The 12720-nt window shown below is 46.9% G+C and overlaps 1 pseudogene; it reads right to left on the reverse strand.

Moving 5' to 3' along the window:
- Positions 1-7980: 7980 nt before the first annotated feature.
- The window catches only part of LOC137024486 (uncharacterized), an 86420-nt pseudogene continuing 81680 nt past the window's right edge, over positions 7981-12720 (reverse strand).

Genomic DNA, 12720 nt, shown 5'->3' on the forward strand with positions numbered 1-12720 from the left:
TAATTTACAGGAAAACATATCTTTATAAATGACTAGAAAACAAATTCTGACAAATTTAAGCTACATTTTCAACCATTTTGCCCATTCTGGCAGAGCTTTTATTATTTTTGTTATTCATTTTAGAAATCCTCAATTTAATAGAATGTTTATTGTAAGAAAAATCGTTCACTATAGCAAGTATACAACATATTAGCAGCCATGGGCATCTGCGTTTAAGGTGGCAATGTGTTACTCATCCACAAGATGGCAGCAAAACACTACTTATTTTAAAGACAGGCGGACAAGTGCGACAAGGAGTATTAACACCCAAGTGTAGGTCTCAGTAGTAATTTCTACTTTGTTTTACTTGTACAAGTTTTACTTGTAATAAAACTGATTTACAATTGTATTTTTTGTGTACTTTCACTAAAAGTGCATGCAAACTAAAAACATCAATGTTTTGCCTGATAAAGACAAAATAGATATGGATAAAACATTCATCAAAGAATAGCCGTTTTCACACTGCCTCTGATGGCTTGCATTCTTCCCATAGTGCATCCTGGTGCCATGTGTTGCCCGGGTAAGCAATGCACGCACACCCAACTATCCACATGTTGTAAAAGAAAACGTGATTCATCAGATCAGGCCACCTTCTTCCATTGCTCCGTGGTCCAGTTCTGATGGTCACGTGCCCCTGTTGGCACTTTCAGTGGTGGACAGGGGTCAGCATGGACATCCTGACTGGTCTGAGGCTATACAGCCCCATACGCAACAAACTGATGCACTGTGTCTTCTGACACCTTTCTATCAGAACCAGCATTAACTTCTTGAGCAATTTGAGCTACAGTAGCTCATCTGTCGGATCGGACCACACGGGCCAGCCTTCGCTCCCCACGTGCATCAATGAGCCTTGGCCGCCAATGACCCTGTTGCCGGTTCACCACAGTTCCTTCCTTGGACCACTTTTGATAGATACTGACCACTGCAGACTGGGAACACCCCACAAGAGCTCCAGTTTTGGAGATGATCTGACCCAGTCGTTTAGCCACCACAATTTGGCTCTTGTCAAACCTTGTCAAATCCTTACGCTTGCCCATTGTTCCTGTTTCTAACACATCAGCTTTGAGGACAACATGCTCATTTGCTTCCTAATATATCCCACCCACTAACAACATCACACCACATCTTCTTTGTAATTAATGGGGTTATTATTCAGTATTTCAATAAATTAGCCAACATGTACATTTCAGACATCTTTGCTTTCATTGAAACTTATAGGTTAGTTGAGTGAAATCATTACATTTGCATTTGTTGCTATTATCATATATCTTCAATTAAGATATGAGCAATTAAATATGTAAATATTCATATGCCTATATACACTATATTTCCAAAAGTATTGGGACACTCCTCCAGATCAAAGAATTCAGGCGTTCACTTCCATGGCCACAGGTGTAGAAGATCAAGCAGACATGTAGACTGCTTCTACAAACATTTGTGAAAGAATGGGTCGCTCTCAGGAGCTCAGTGAATTCAAGCATGGTAACGTGATAGGTTGCCACCTGTGCAATAAGTCCATTCATGAAATTTCCTCACTACTAAATCTTCCACGGTCAACTGTTAGTGGGATCATAACAAAAGTGGAAGCAATTGGGAACAACAGCAACTCAGCCACGAAGTGGTAGGCCACGTTAAATCACAGAGTGGGATCAGCACTTGCTGAGGCACACAGTGCGCAGAAGTTGCCAACTTTCGGTAGAGTCAGTATCTACAGACTGCCTTCAGATTAGCTCCAGAACAGTGCGTAGAGTGCTTCATGGAATGGGTTCCCATTCAGTCGGTCACGTTCGACGTACGTCGGACAGACCGACGAATAGGAATCTCGCTAGAGAGGCCAATCTACTTCGAGTGTAACTAAACGAGCCAATGCACATTGGCATGCAATCATATGCATCAGCTGCTCGCCTCGCAGCGCGGGTATATAATGAGCAGCAGGTGCGTTGCATCTTCAGCTTTTCGCTTCGGAGCCAAACCTTCTATGAAGACAGCTACTGAAAGCGAGTGTGGTGAACGAGTCTCTCTTCAAGACGTCTCTTTGTTGCGAGGTGCAGGCGGACAGCGCAGCAGCGGGGCCGATTCTCCTTTTGTTTTTGTTTTTGCCTTTAATTTGATTGAGCAAAGCTGTAATCAGCGTGAAGGCCGTTCTCACGGCTGGTGAAACGGTGCGCCTAGAGCGCTAAAAAGCTGTTGTTACAGCTGGTAAGAGGAGCGCCTTCAAGGAGAGTGCACACCGTGTCCCGAACCCTCGAGGTTGGATGACTGGTATCTCGGGGTGGCCAGGGCTGGTTCTCAGCCCCCCACCCCAGTGCCCTTCTTCCCGGAGGTGCATGAAGAGCTCACGGGCACGTGGACGGCACCTTTTACTGCCCGAAACCGTGTCGGTGGGTCCTCCTCCCTCACCACCCTTGATGGCGGGGCAGCGAAGGGTTACACGCGCATACCCCCTGTGGAACGGGCCGTTGCTATGCAACTGTGCCCTAACTCCACCTGGCGGGGGGAGCCGTCTCTCCCTTCCCGGGCCTGTAAGTACTCGTCGGATCTTACCGGCAAGGCTTATCAGGCCTGTGGGGAAGCTGCCTCTGCCTTACACGCTATGGCGTTGTTGCAGGTCCATCAGGCCAAGGCACTGAGGGACCTGCACGAGGGTGGTCATCATCCACAAGTTCTCCAGGAACTTCGTGCCGCGACGGACCTCGCGCTTCGAGCGACGAAGGTTACGGCGCGGTCAGTGGGTCGTGCGATGTCCACTATGGTGGTCCAGGAACGCCATCTCTGGCTGTGTCTTGCGGACATGAGGGATACCGACAAGGTCAGGTTTCTTAATTCCCCCGTGTCCCAGACCGGCCTTTTCGGCGACGCGGTCGAGAACTTTGCCCAACAGTTCTCGGCTGTACAAAGGCAGTCTGAGGCCATCAGTCACATCCTGCCGAGGCGGTCAGCTGCTGCACCTCCACCGCCGGCGGCACCTCAGACTACCCGTCGCCGAGGGCGCCCCCTGCAGCCGCCCCCGCTCCCGCGCCCCAGCAGCAGCAGCCTCCATCCAAGCGGCGCCGTGGAGCCGGTCGCGGGCGGGGCGCCCAGCCCGTCCAGCCACCCCCCAAGAAGAAGGGTGGCAAGGCCAAGTCCAAGCGGCCCTAGGACGGGCGACCCGGAGATGGAGGGGACTGCTCTTCAGGAGGTGGTGAATGCACCACTCCTTCCCCCGGAGGAGGGCCGGGTGGAGAATCTTTTGTTGTTTCCTTTTGTTCCGCCGCTGGCTCAACGGCCAGCGGTACCCAAATTTTCAAGAAAAGAGCAGTTTCCTTTATCTCCGGGTCCGAAGAGGGCTCGGAGAGCAGTGGGAGGGCTAGAACCTCACCACTCTCATCCACCTCTTCTGTCGCCAGCGGACAGCAGCGAGCAGCAGGTAAGCAAATCCTCGACTGCTCCCTCTGTCCACCCGTGGAGGCAGGTAAGTGTTGCACAGCACACTGTGACCCCGCTTCGGGCCGCCTCACACAGAGAGCCTCCCGGGCCGCGTCCCTGCGTTCCACCTCGCTGCCCCGCGGCGGGTACGCCGGTGGTCCCCTTGGTGCCGCTGGTGCGGTCTCTGGGAGCCTGGCTAGCGCTCCCCAGTCCGTCTCGCTGGCTCCTCCGGACCATCAGGCTCGGCTATGCGATTCAGTTCGCCCGGCGTCCCCCCAAGTTCAGGGGCGTCCTCTTCACTTCAGTGAAAGATGTCGATGCCCCTGTTCTGCGTGCGGAGATTGCAGTCCTACTGGCGAAGGACGCGATAGAGCCGGTCCCTCCAGCCGATTTGAGGTCAGGGTTCTACAGCCCCTACTTCATTGTACCCAAGAAAAGCGGCGGGTTACGACCGATCTTGGACCTGCGAGTTTTGAATCTGAGCCTTCACAAGCTACCGTTCAAAATGCTTACGCAGAAACGCATTTTCGAGTGCATCCGTCCCCGAGATTGGTTTGCAGCGATCGACCTGAAGGACGCGTACTTTCATGTTTCGATTCTTCCGCGACACAGGCCATTCCTGAGATTCGCGTTCGAAGGTCGAGCATATCAGTACAGAGTCTTACCCTTCGGGCTGGCCCTGTCTCCCCGCGTCTTCACGAAAGTCGTGGAGGGAGCCCTTGTTCCCATGAGAGAACAGGGTATTCGCATTCTCAACTACCTGGACGACTGGCTCATTTTAGCACAGTCTCGGGATCAGTTGTGCGAACACAGGGACTTAGTGCTCAGGCACCTCAGCCAGTTGGGGCTTCAGGTCAACTGGGAGAAGAGCAAACTCGCCCCAGTGCAGAGGATCTCTTTTCTCGGTATGGAGTTGGATTCGGTCGAACGGGTAGCACGCCTCACAGAGGAACGTGCTCGGTCGGTGTTGAACTGCCTGAATACGTTCAATGGCAGGACAGCGGTCCCACTGAAGTTTTTTCAGAGGCTCCTGGGGCATATGGCGGCTGCAGCGGCTGTAACACCGCTCGGGCTGCTTCATATGAGACCGCTTCAGCACTGGCTTCACGGCCGAGTCCCGAGATGGGCGTGGCAACGCGGCACGTTCCGGGTGCCAATCACTCAGGAGTGCCGCCGAACCTTCAGTCCGTGGTCGGACCCTTTGTTTCTCCGGGCAGGAGTGCCCCTAGAACAGGTGTCCCGGCATGCTGTGGTTTTCACAGATGCTTCTGCCACCGGCTGGGGTGCCACGTACAACGGGCATGCAGTCTCAGGGGTTTGGACGGGACCCCATCTGCATTGGCACATCAATTGCCTCGAGTTGCTGGCAGTACGCCTTGCGCTGAGCCGCCTCAAAGGCCTGCTTTGCGACAAGCATGTACTGGTCCGTACGGACAACACTGCGACCGTTGCGTACATCAACCGCCAAGGTGGTCTACGCTCCCGTCGCATGTCGCAACTCGCCCGCCATCTCCTCCTGTGGAGTCGGAAGCATCTGAGGTCGCTTCGCGCCATTCATGTCCCCGGTGTGCTCAACCGTGTGGCCGACGAGCTATCACGAGCTGCGCTGCCCGGAGAGTGGCGACTCCACCCCCAGGTGGTTCAGCTGATCTGGAGAGAGTTCGGAGAGGCTCAGGTAGACCTGTTTGCCTCACCAGAAACCTCCCACTGCCAGTTGTTTTACTCTCTGACCGAGGGAACACTCGGGACAGACGCACTGGCTCACAGCTGGCCCCGGGGCCTGCGCAAATATGCGTTTCCCCCAGTGAGCCTACTTGCACAGACCCTGTGCAAAGTCAGGGAGGACGAGGAGCAGGTCTTGTTAGTTGCGCCTTACTGGCCCAACCGGACCTGGTTCCCAGAACTCTCACTCCTCGCGACAGCCCCTCCCTGGCCCATCCCTCTGAGGAAGGACCTCCTCTCTCAGAGACGGGGCACTCTTTGGCACCCGCGTCCAGACCTCTGGAAACTCCATGTCTGGTCCCTGGACGGGACGCGGAGGTTCTAGGTGACTTACCCCCCGAGGTACTTAACACCATCACTTCGGCACGTGCACTGTCTACGAGACGTGCTTACGCCTCGAAGTGGAACCTGTTCATCGAGTGGTGCTCTTCTCGCCGAGAAGACCCCCGAAGATGCTCGATCGGTGTCGTGCTTTCCTTCTTGCAGCAAGGGTTGGAGCGTAGGCTGTCCCCCTCCACCCTCAAAGTCCATTCTGCTGCTATCTCCGCTTACCACGACCACATAGATGGCAAATCTGTTGGTCAGCACGACCTGGTCGTCAGGTTCCTTAGGGGGCGAGACGGTTAAATCCTCCTCGTCCCCCCTCCATACCCTCTTGGGACCTTACTCTGGTGCTCAGAGCACTCCAGATTGCTCCCTTTGAGCCTTTGCTGTCAGCAGACTTAAAGATTCTCTCTATGAAAACTTTGCTGCTGGTGGCATTGGCCTCCATCAAGAGGGTAGGGGACCTGCAGTCATTTTCGGTCGACGAATCGTGCCTAGAGTTCGGGCCGGGTGACAGCCACGTGGTACTGAGACCCCGGCCTGGCTATGTGCCCAAGGTTCCTACCACTCCCTTCAGGGATCAGGTGGTGAGCCTGCAAGCGCTGCCCTCGGAGGAGGCAGACCCAGCCCTGGCTTTGCTCTGTCCAGTTCGCGCCTTGCGACTGTACATAGACAGAACTCGAAGCTTCAGGACCTCAGACCAGCTCTTCGTCTGTTACGGAGGCCAGCAGAAGGGAAAGGCTGTCTCCAAGCAGAGGATGGCCCACTGGATAGTGGATGCCATCGCCCTGGCTTACCAAGCTCAGGGCGTGCCCTGCCCGCTCAGGTTGCATGCCCACTCCACGAGAGGTGTGGCATCCTCCTGGGCGCTGGCTCGTGGCGCCTCGCTAACAGACATTTGTAGAGCTGCGGGCTGGGCGACACCTAACACGTTCGCTAGATACTATAGCCTTCGTGTCGAGCCGGTCTCCTCCCGTGTTCTCGCCTCAGGTCAGAGGCACGGAGAGGCCCCGGCTTAGTGTCGGCTTGCTGCGCTACATGCGCATTCTATTCTCCAGAGAGTCCCTACGGGCAGACCCTGTTGAGTCCTCCGGTTACCCTTCGGCAGCCGACGTGGCGGAGCGTCTGGCGCCAGGCCTATACTCCGTTGTATCCTTGAGAACCGGATTTAGGCTGGGTTCCATATGTGTGACCCTACGGGGATCCCATATGGCTTTTTCCACGGCTGCTCCTAAACGAAGCCCGTGTCTTTCCCTCTGGGAGAACCCATCTCTCACCGAGTGGAGTCACCCCAGTTCTTCCATATGTTGTACAACCTACAAGGTTAGTCCATATGTACTTATCCATATAACTCCTTCGGGGAAGGATATGGCTTCCGCAGCGTTCCTTATCGCATGTAAGGCTACGCTTTCCCAGCGTTATCCAATTGTCGCACTGAGTGGGTTTTGGGAACAACAGTGATCGACCCTCTCTGCGTGAGCCTGGTCCCACCGTCCTTAGGCAAGGGGGTTCAGGTGGCTCACGACAGAGCGCTGGAAGAGGGCAGCCCCTGTGGCGCTTTGGTAGGGATTCCTATTCGTCGGTCTGTCCGACGTACGTCGAACGTGACCGACTGAATGGGAACGTCTCGGTTACATAGGTAACCCTCGTTCCCTGAAGGAGGGAACGGAGACGTACGTCCCGTCGCCACAGGCGTTGTCCTGCTGATGCTGCCGCCTGCTGGGTTCGGCTCCTCAGCGAAAACCTGAAGATGCAACGCACCTGCTGCTCATTATATACCCGCGCTGCGAGGCGAGCAGCTGATGCATATGATTGCATGCCAATGTGCATTGGCTCGTTTAGTTACACTCGAAGTAGATTGGCCTCTCTAGCGAGATTCCTATTCGTCGGTCTGTCCGACGTACGTCTCCGTTCCCTCCTTCAGGGAACGAGGGTTACCTATGTAACCGAGACGTTTCCATGGCTGAGCAGCTGCATCCAAGCCTTACATCACAAAGCGTCGGATGCAGTGGTGTAAAACACGCCACCACTGGAGCAGTGGAGAAGTGTTCTCATGAATCACGCTTCTCTGTTTCAGGTTGGATACAATGTTTTTATTCTTAAATAACCAAATGATTATGGCTTAAGATAAATAAATAAATAAATACATAAATAAATAGACCAGTTTATTTTTTTATTTGTTTTAATTAGATATTTGTGCTCAAAAGTTTACATACCCCTTGCAAAATCTGCAACTACATAAAAATTAACATGATATTTATAGTTTTGTATTGTGTTTTTCATTGTTTTTAAGATCATTAAAATGTGCTTGTTAAAGAAAAGCAAAAAAGAATCAAAGTTATAAGCTTATAAATTTCAAAGCAATTCATTTTACAAAATGCAAGTGCAAAAAAAATAATATTAAAACAAAGTATCTATATAAGATCAATTCAACCCAACTCTAGAAGCTGTAAAATTTCATGAACCGAGGCAGTGGGTGTGGCCATTGAGTCATACAGTCACGTCCTCGTTTTTTGACTCCTCCCCCACATCATCATAGTCTGTTATTAAAAACAAAAGCAAATATATCATGTTCAATGTTGTATTTAAATCTAAAACTGAGCCTAAAAAAAGAGACAAAAACTGACCCAACAGGTTTCTCTCATCTTCACTGATGTTCTTCACATCATCATACTCCTCCTGATCTCCCTCTGATACACATGTGAAATAAAACCTCACATTGTGATTTTAATACAGCTTGTGTCACTGATGATGTCATTGATCTCTTTCTCCTCATGACTGTCTGAGACTATTAGATTTACTCCTGATGAAGTCATGATGATTCATAATGAACGCATGTTCAATATATTGTTATTTAACTCACCCGTTACACCTTGAGAGTTCTTGCCATTAATGATGACATCATCATAATTCTCTGGCATGTCCACTACACACACACACACACACACACACACACACAAACACACAAACATAGACAGAACAAATGTTGCATTTTATCAGTACTAAGCATCAATTTAAAGGGATTGTATTAGAAAATAAACATAAAATAAATTTTTTTTTTAAAAAAAGTAAAAACACCTTCGTTAACATCATCATAATTCTCTGGCATGTCCACTACAGAGAAAGAGAGAGAAGCATAGAACAAATGTTGCATTTCATCTGTACTGAGCATCAATTTAAAGGGATTGTGTTAGAATATACATACATATAAAACATGAAAAAAAAAAAAGAAAAAAAAAAAAAAAAGAAAGAAACATATTCTTTAATACCAGAGTTCTGTTCAGTGGTGGTGACAACATCATCATAGCTCCCAGGTGTGTCTTCAACAAATTTAACATGAATCAGATGCCATCACATTTAAAACATATATATGTATATTGTCTTAATTTCATATATAGATTATAGAATAATATATTACAGAACAGCACCTGGTTGCAGTCCATCAGTGATGACATCATCATAGTATTCTGGTGTGATTTCATTCGCCCTGTCTTCAAAAATCAAAACAGAATATTTTTAGGAATGAAACACTCTTGTTGGCCATGAGGTCATTAACATTTTGATCAATCCATAAATGATGTGACCAGTTTACAATACACGAGTAGGACTATAATGTAAGATCAAAGGATTTTAGAGACAAATAATCACAGAAACATACCTATAAATATATGAACCCCTACCTCCCAACACAGTGTGTGTGTGTGTGTGTGTGTGTGTGTGTGTGTGTGTGTGTGTGTGTAAGTAAAAGAAAACCCTACAGAACTGCAGGTTAATGTCTGTCATCTGACACATTCACATTCACAAATCAGACAAAATATCCACTTTCTATGGATCATACAACAATAACAAATCATTTAAGATTGGGCACAAAAGGTCTCACAAATATGACTGAATGTGATTTACTCCACTCATCCTTCTGATTAAAATGAGACCCTGTTGATCTCCACAAATCAGAAGAAATGACACTCACCGCTCTGAGTGAAGAGACTGTGTCTGTTAGAGGGTCTGTGATGAATCTCCTCATAAACAGCTTCAGTCTTCTTAGAGAGAGCTGTGAGTGTAGAGAGACAAACCTGCTGTCAGTTCACCTCACATGACTGATCACACACTGAATAAGACACAATATGACAGTCTCTGGATCTCTCCTACCTCTCCTCATCACTCTGTTCTGCTGAATCAGTATAAGCAGTGGCACTAAGAGCAGTAAGAGCACAACTCCCAGTACAATCACAAGCACAGAGAGAGACGGAGGAGTTTGTGGAGGAGAGACTGATGTTGAGCTCACTGTCTGAGAAACTGGAGGAGAAGATGATGTTGTTGTGGCAGGAGTAGTGGACACTGACAAATCTGTCAAAACACAGGATTAATTAGGATTAATATAGTAAATAACCCACTGCATCCCTCTCAGATGATGGACGAAATAATGAAAATGACTAATTCTAAAAAATTCACATCCAAACTTTATAAACTTATTTCAAATAGCAATTCAACAATAATTCCACCAATGTCTAAATGGTTAAATTGAAATTTGGATGTCAGTCACAGATAAACTTTCCACAATTTTGGACTGTAGGATTCCTCCATCTCCGTCACTTTGTTTATTGGGTAACACCATTGAAATTAACAATCTTCTGATTAAATACAAAAATCCACTACTCATCTTTCTAACTATCGCAAGAAATTAATTCTGTTAAACTGGAAATCAAAAAAAAAAATATATATATATATATACATATTAATCACTGAACTAACTTACTTATAGAATATATCACATTAGAAAAAATAACATACATAAACAAGAAAAATATATTTACTGATATTTGGAACCCATTTTTGACTTATCTCAATATACATCAAAACCCTGACTCCGGACCCACGACTCTCCAAATTCTACAGACAGCAGCTTTACAAACTTATAGAGAAGAAAAGGAAACAAGGGGAAGATAACTATAGCTTCATAAATACTTATATGTATTTGTATATGTCTATGAATGTGTGAATATGTACACATGTATTGATTTAAATTATTGACTATGTATAGTTATTATTATTATTATTATTATTATTATTCTGTTTCTATTATTATAATTAGCACAATTCAATGTATATATGTACCCCATTTTTTTTCCCTTCTCTCTCTCTCTACTTTTTTCCCCCTCTTATTTTGTCTTTCCTTTCCTTCTCTCTCTCCTTCCTCTTTTCTCCATTTTCTTCTTTTTTCTATTATTACTTATTTTTATGTATTTTTTTTTATTTAAATAAAAAAAATAATTTTATTTTATTTTATTTTATTTTTTGGATGGGGTAGGTTTGCAAATATGGACTACATTATCTAACCACACCACTTGGCTGTGCAAGAATGAGTGAACAGTTCGGGTATATTGAAGTCGAGCTGAACCAGGGCTTGGGAAAGGTTTGGGAAAGGTTTTGAAGGAGACCAGGCAGGACATCAGTCCTCTCCATGATGGCTCAGTGGGTACATTCCCACTGTTGAACCATGAGCTTATAGAAATATTACTCAAATGGAAAATTCCCTGCTGTTTCACTCTAATGCTCCTAAATAGCGACCTGATGCAATATTACCTCTGTGCCCCATTCCACCTCATTCTTTTTTTTTTTTTAATGATAATTTATTTTCTTTACCCCCCCCACACACTTTTCCCCTCTCTTCTGTTCTCAACCATCTAACTATTTCACTATAAATTTTCTTTTCTTCTTCTATTTTCTCCCCTCTTTTTTCCATTTTTCTCCTCACAAATTTTTTTCTTGTTTTTTTCTCTTTTTTCATTTCGTTATAATATTTTTTTACTTTTTTGCTATATATCGTATATATTTTTTTTCATAATATTGTTTTGAATTGTTTTGCATATACAGAGGGTACAGAAAGTATTCAGACCCCCTTAAATTTTTCACTCTTTGTTATATTGCAGCCATTTGCTAAAATCATTTAAGTTTTTAATTTTTTTTTCCTCATTAATGTACACACAGCACTCCATATTTACATAAAAACAGAATTGTTGACATTTTTGCAGATTTATTAAAAAAGAAAAACTGAAATATCACATGGTCATAAGTATTCAGACCCTTTGCTCAATATTTAGTAGAAGCACCCTTTTGATCTAATACAGCCATGAGTCTTTTTGGGAAAGATCTTTTTGACACCTGGATTTGGGGATCCTCTGCCATTCCTCCTTGCAGATCCTCTCCAGTTCTGTCAGGTTGGATGGTAAACATTGGTGGACAGCCATTTTTAGGTCTCTCCAGAGATGCTCAATTGGGTTTAAGTCAGAGCTCTGGCTGGGCCATTCAAGAACAGTCACAGTTGTTGTGAAGCCACTCCTTTGTTATTTTAGCTGTGTGCTTAGGGTCATTGTCTTGTTGGAAGGTAAACCTTCGGCCCAGTCTGAGGTCCTGAGCACTCTGGAGAAGGTTTTCGTCCAGGATATCCCTGTACTTGGTCGCATTCATCTTTCCCTCGATTGCAACCAGTCGTCCTGTCCATGCAGCTGAAAAACACCCCCACAGCATGATGCTGCCACCACCATGCTTCACTGTTGGGACTGTATTGGACAGGTGATGAGCAGTGCCTGGTTTTCTCCACACATACCGCTTAGAATTAAGGCCAAAAAGTTCTATCTTGGTCTCATCAGACCAGAGAATCTTATTTCTTACCATCTTGGCAAACTCCATGCGGGCTTTCATGTGTCTTGCACTGAGGAGAGGCTTCCATCTGGCCACTCTGCCATAAAGCCCCGACTGGTGGAAGGCTGCAGTGATGGTTGACTTTCTACAACTTTCTCCCATCTCCCGACTGCATCTCTGGAGCTCAGCCACAGTGATCTTTGGGTTCTTCTTTACCTCTCTCACCAAGGCTCTTCTCCCCCGATAGCTCAGTTTGGCCGGACGGCCAGCTTTAGGAAGGGTTCTGGTCGTCCCAGACGTCTTCCATTTAAGGATTATGGAGGCCACTGTGCTTGTAGGAACCTTAAGTGCAGCAGAAATTTTTTTGTAACCATGGCCAGATCTGTGCCTTGCCACAATTCTGTCTCTGAGCTCTTCAGGCAGTTCCTTTGACCTCATGATTCTCATTTGCTCTGACATGCACTGTGAGCTGTAAGGTCTTATATAGACAGGTGTGTGGCTTTCCTAATCAAGTCCAATCAGTATAATCAAACACAGCTGGACTCAAATGAAGGTGTAGAACCATCTCAAGGATGATCAAAAGAAATG

The sequence above is a fragment of the Chanodichthys erythropterus genome, chromosome 8 (assembly GCF_024489055.1).
Source record: "Chanodichthys erythropterus isolate Z2021 chromosome 8, ASM2448905v1, whole genome shotgun sequence".
NCBI classification, from domain to species: domain Eukaryota; kingdom Metazoa; phylum Chordata; class Actinopteri; order Cypriniformes; family Xenocyprididae; genus Chanodichthys; species Chanodichthys erythropterus.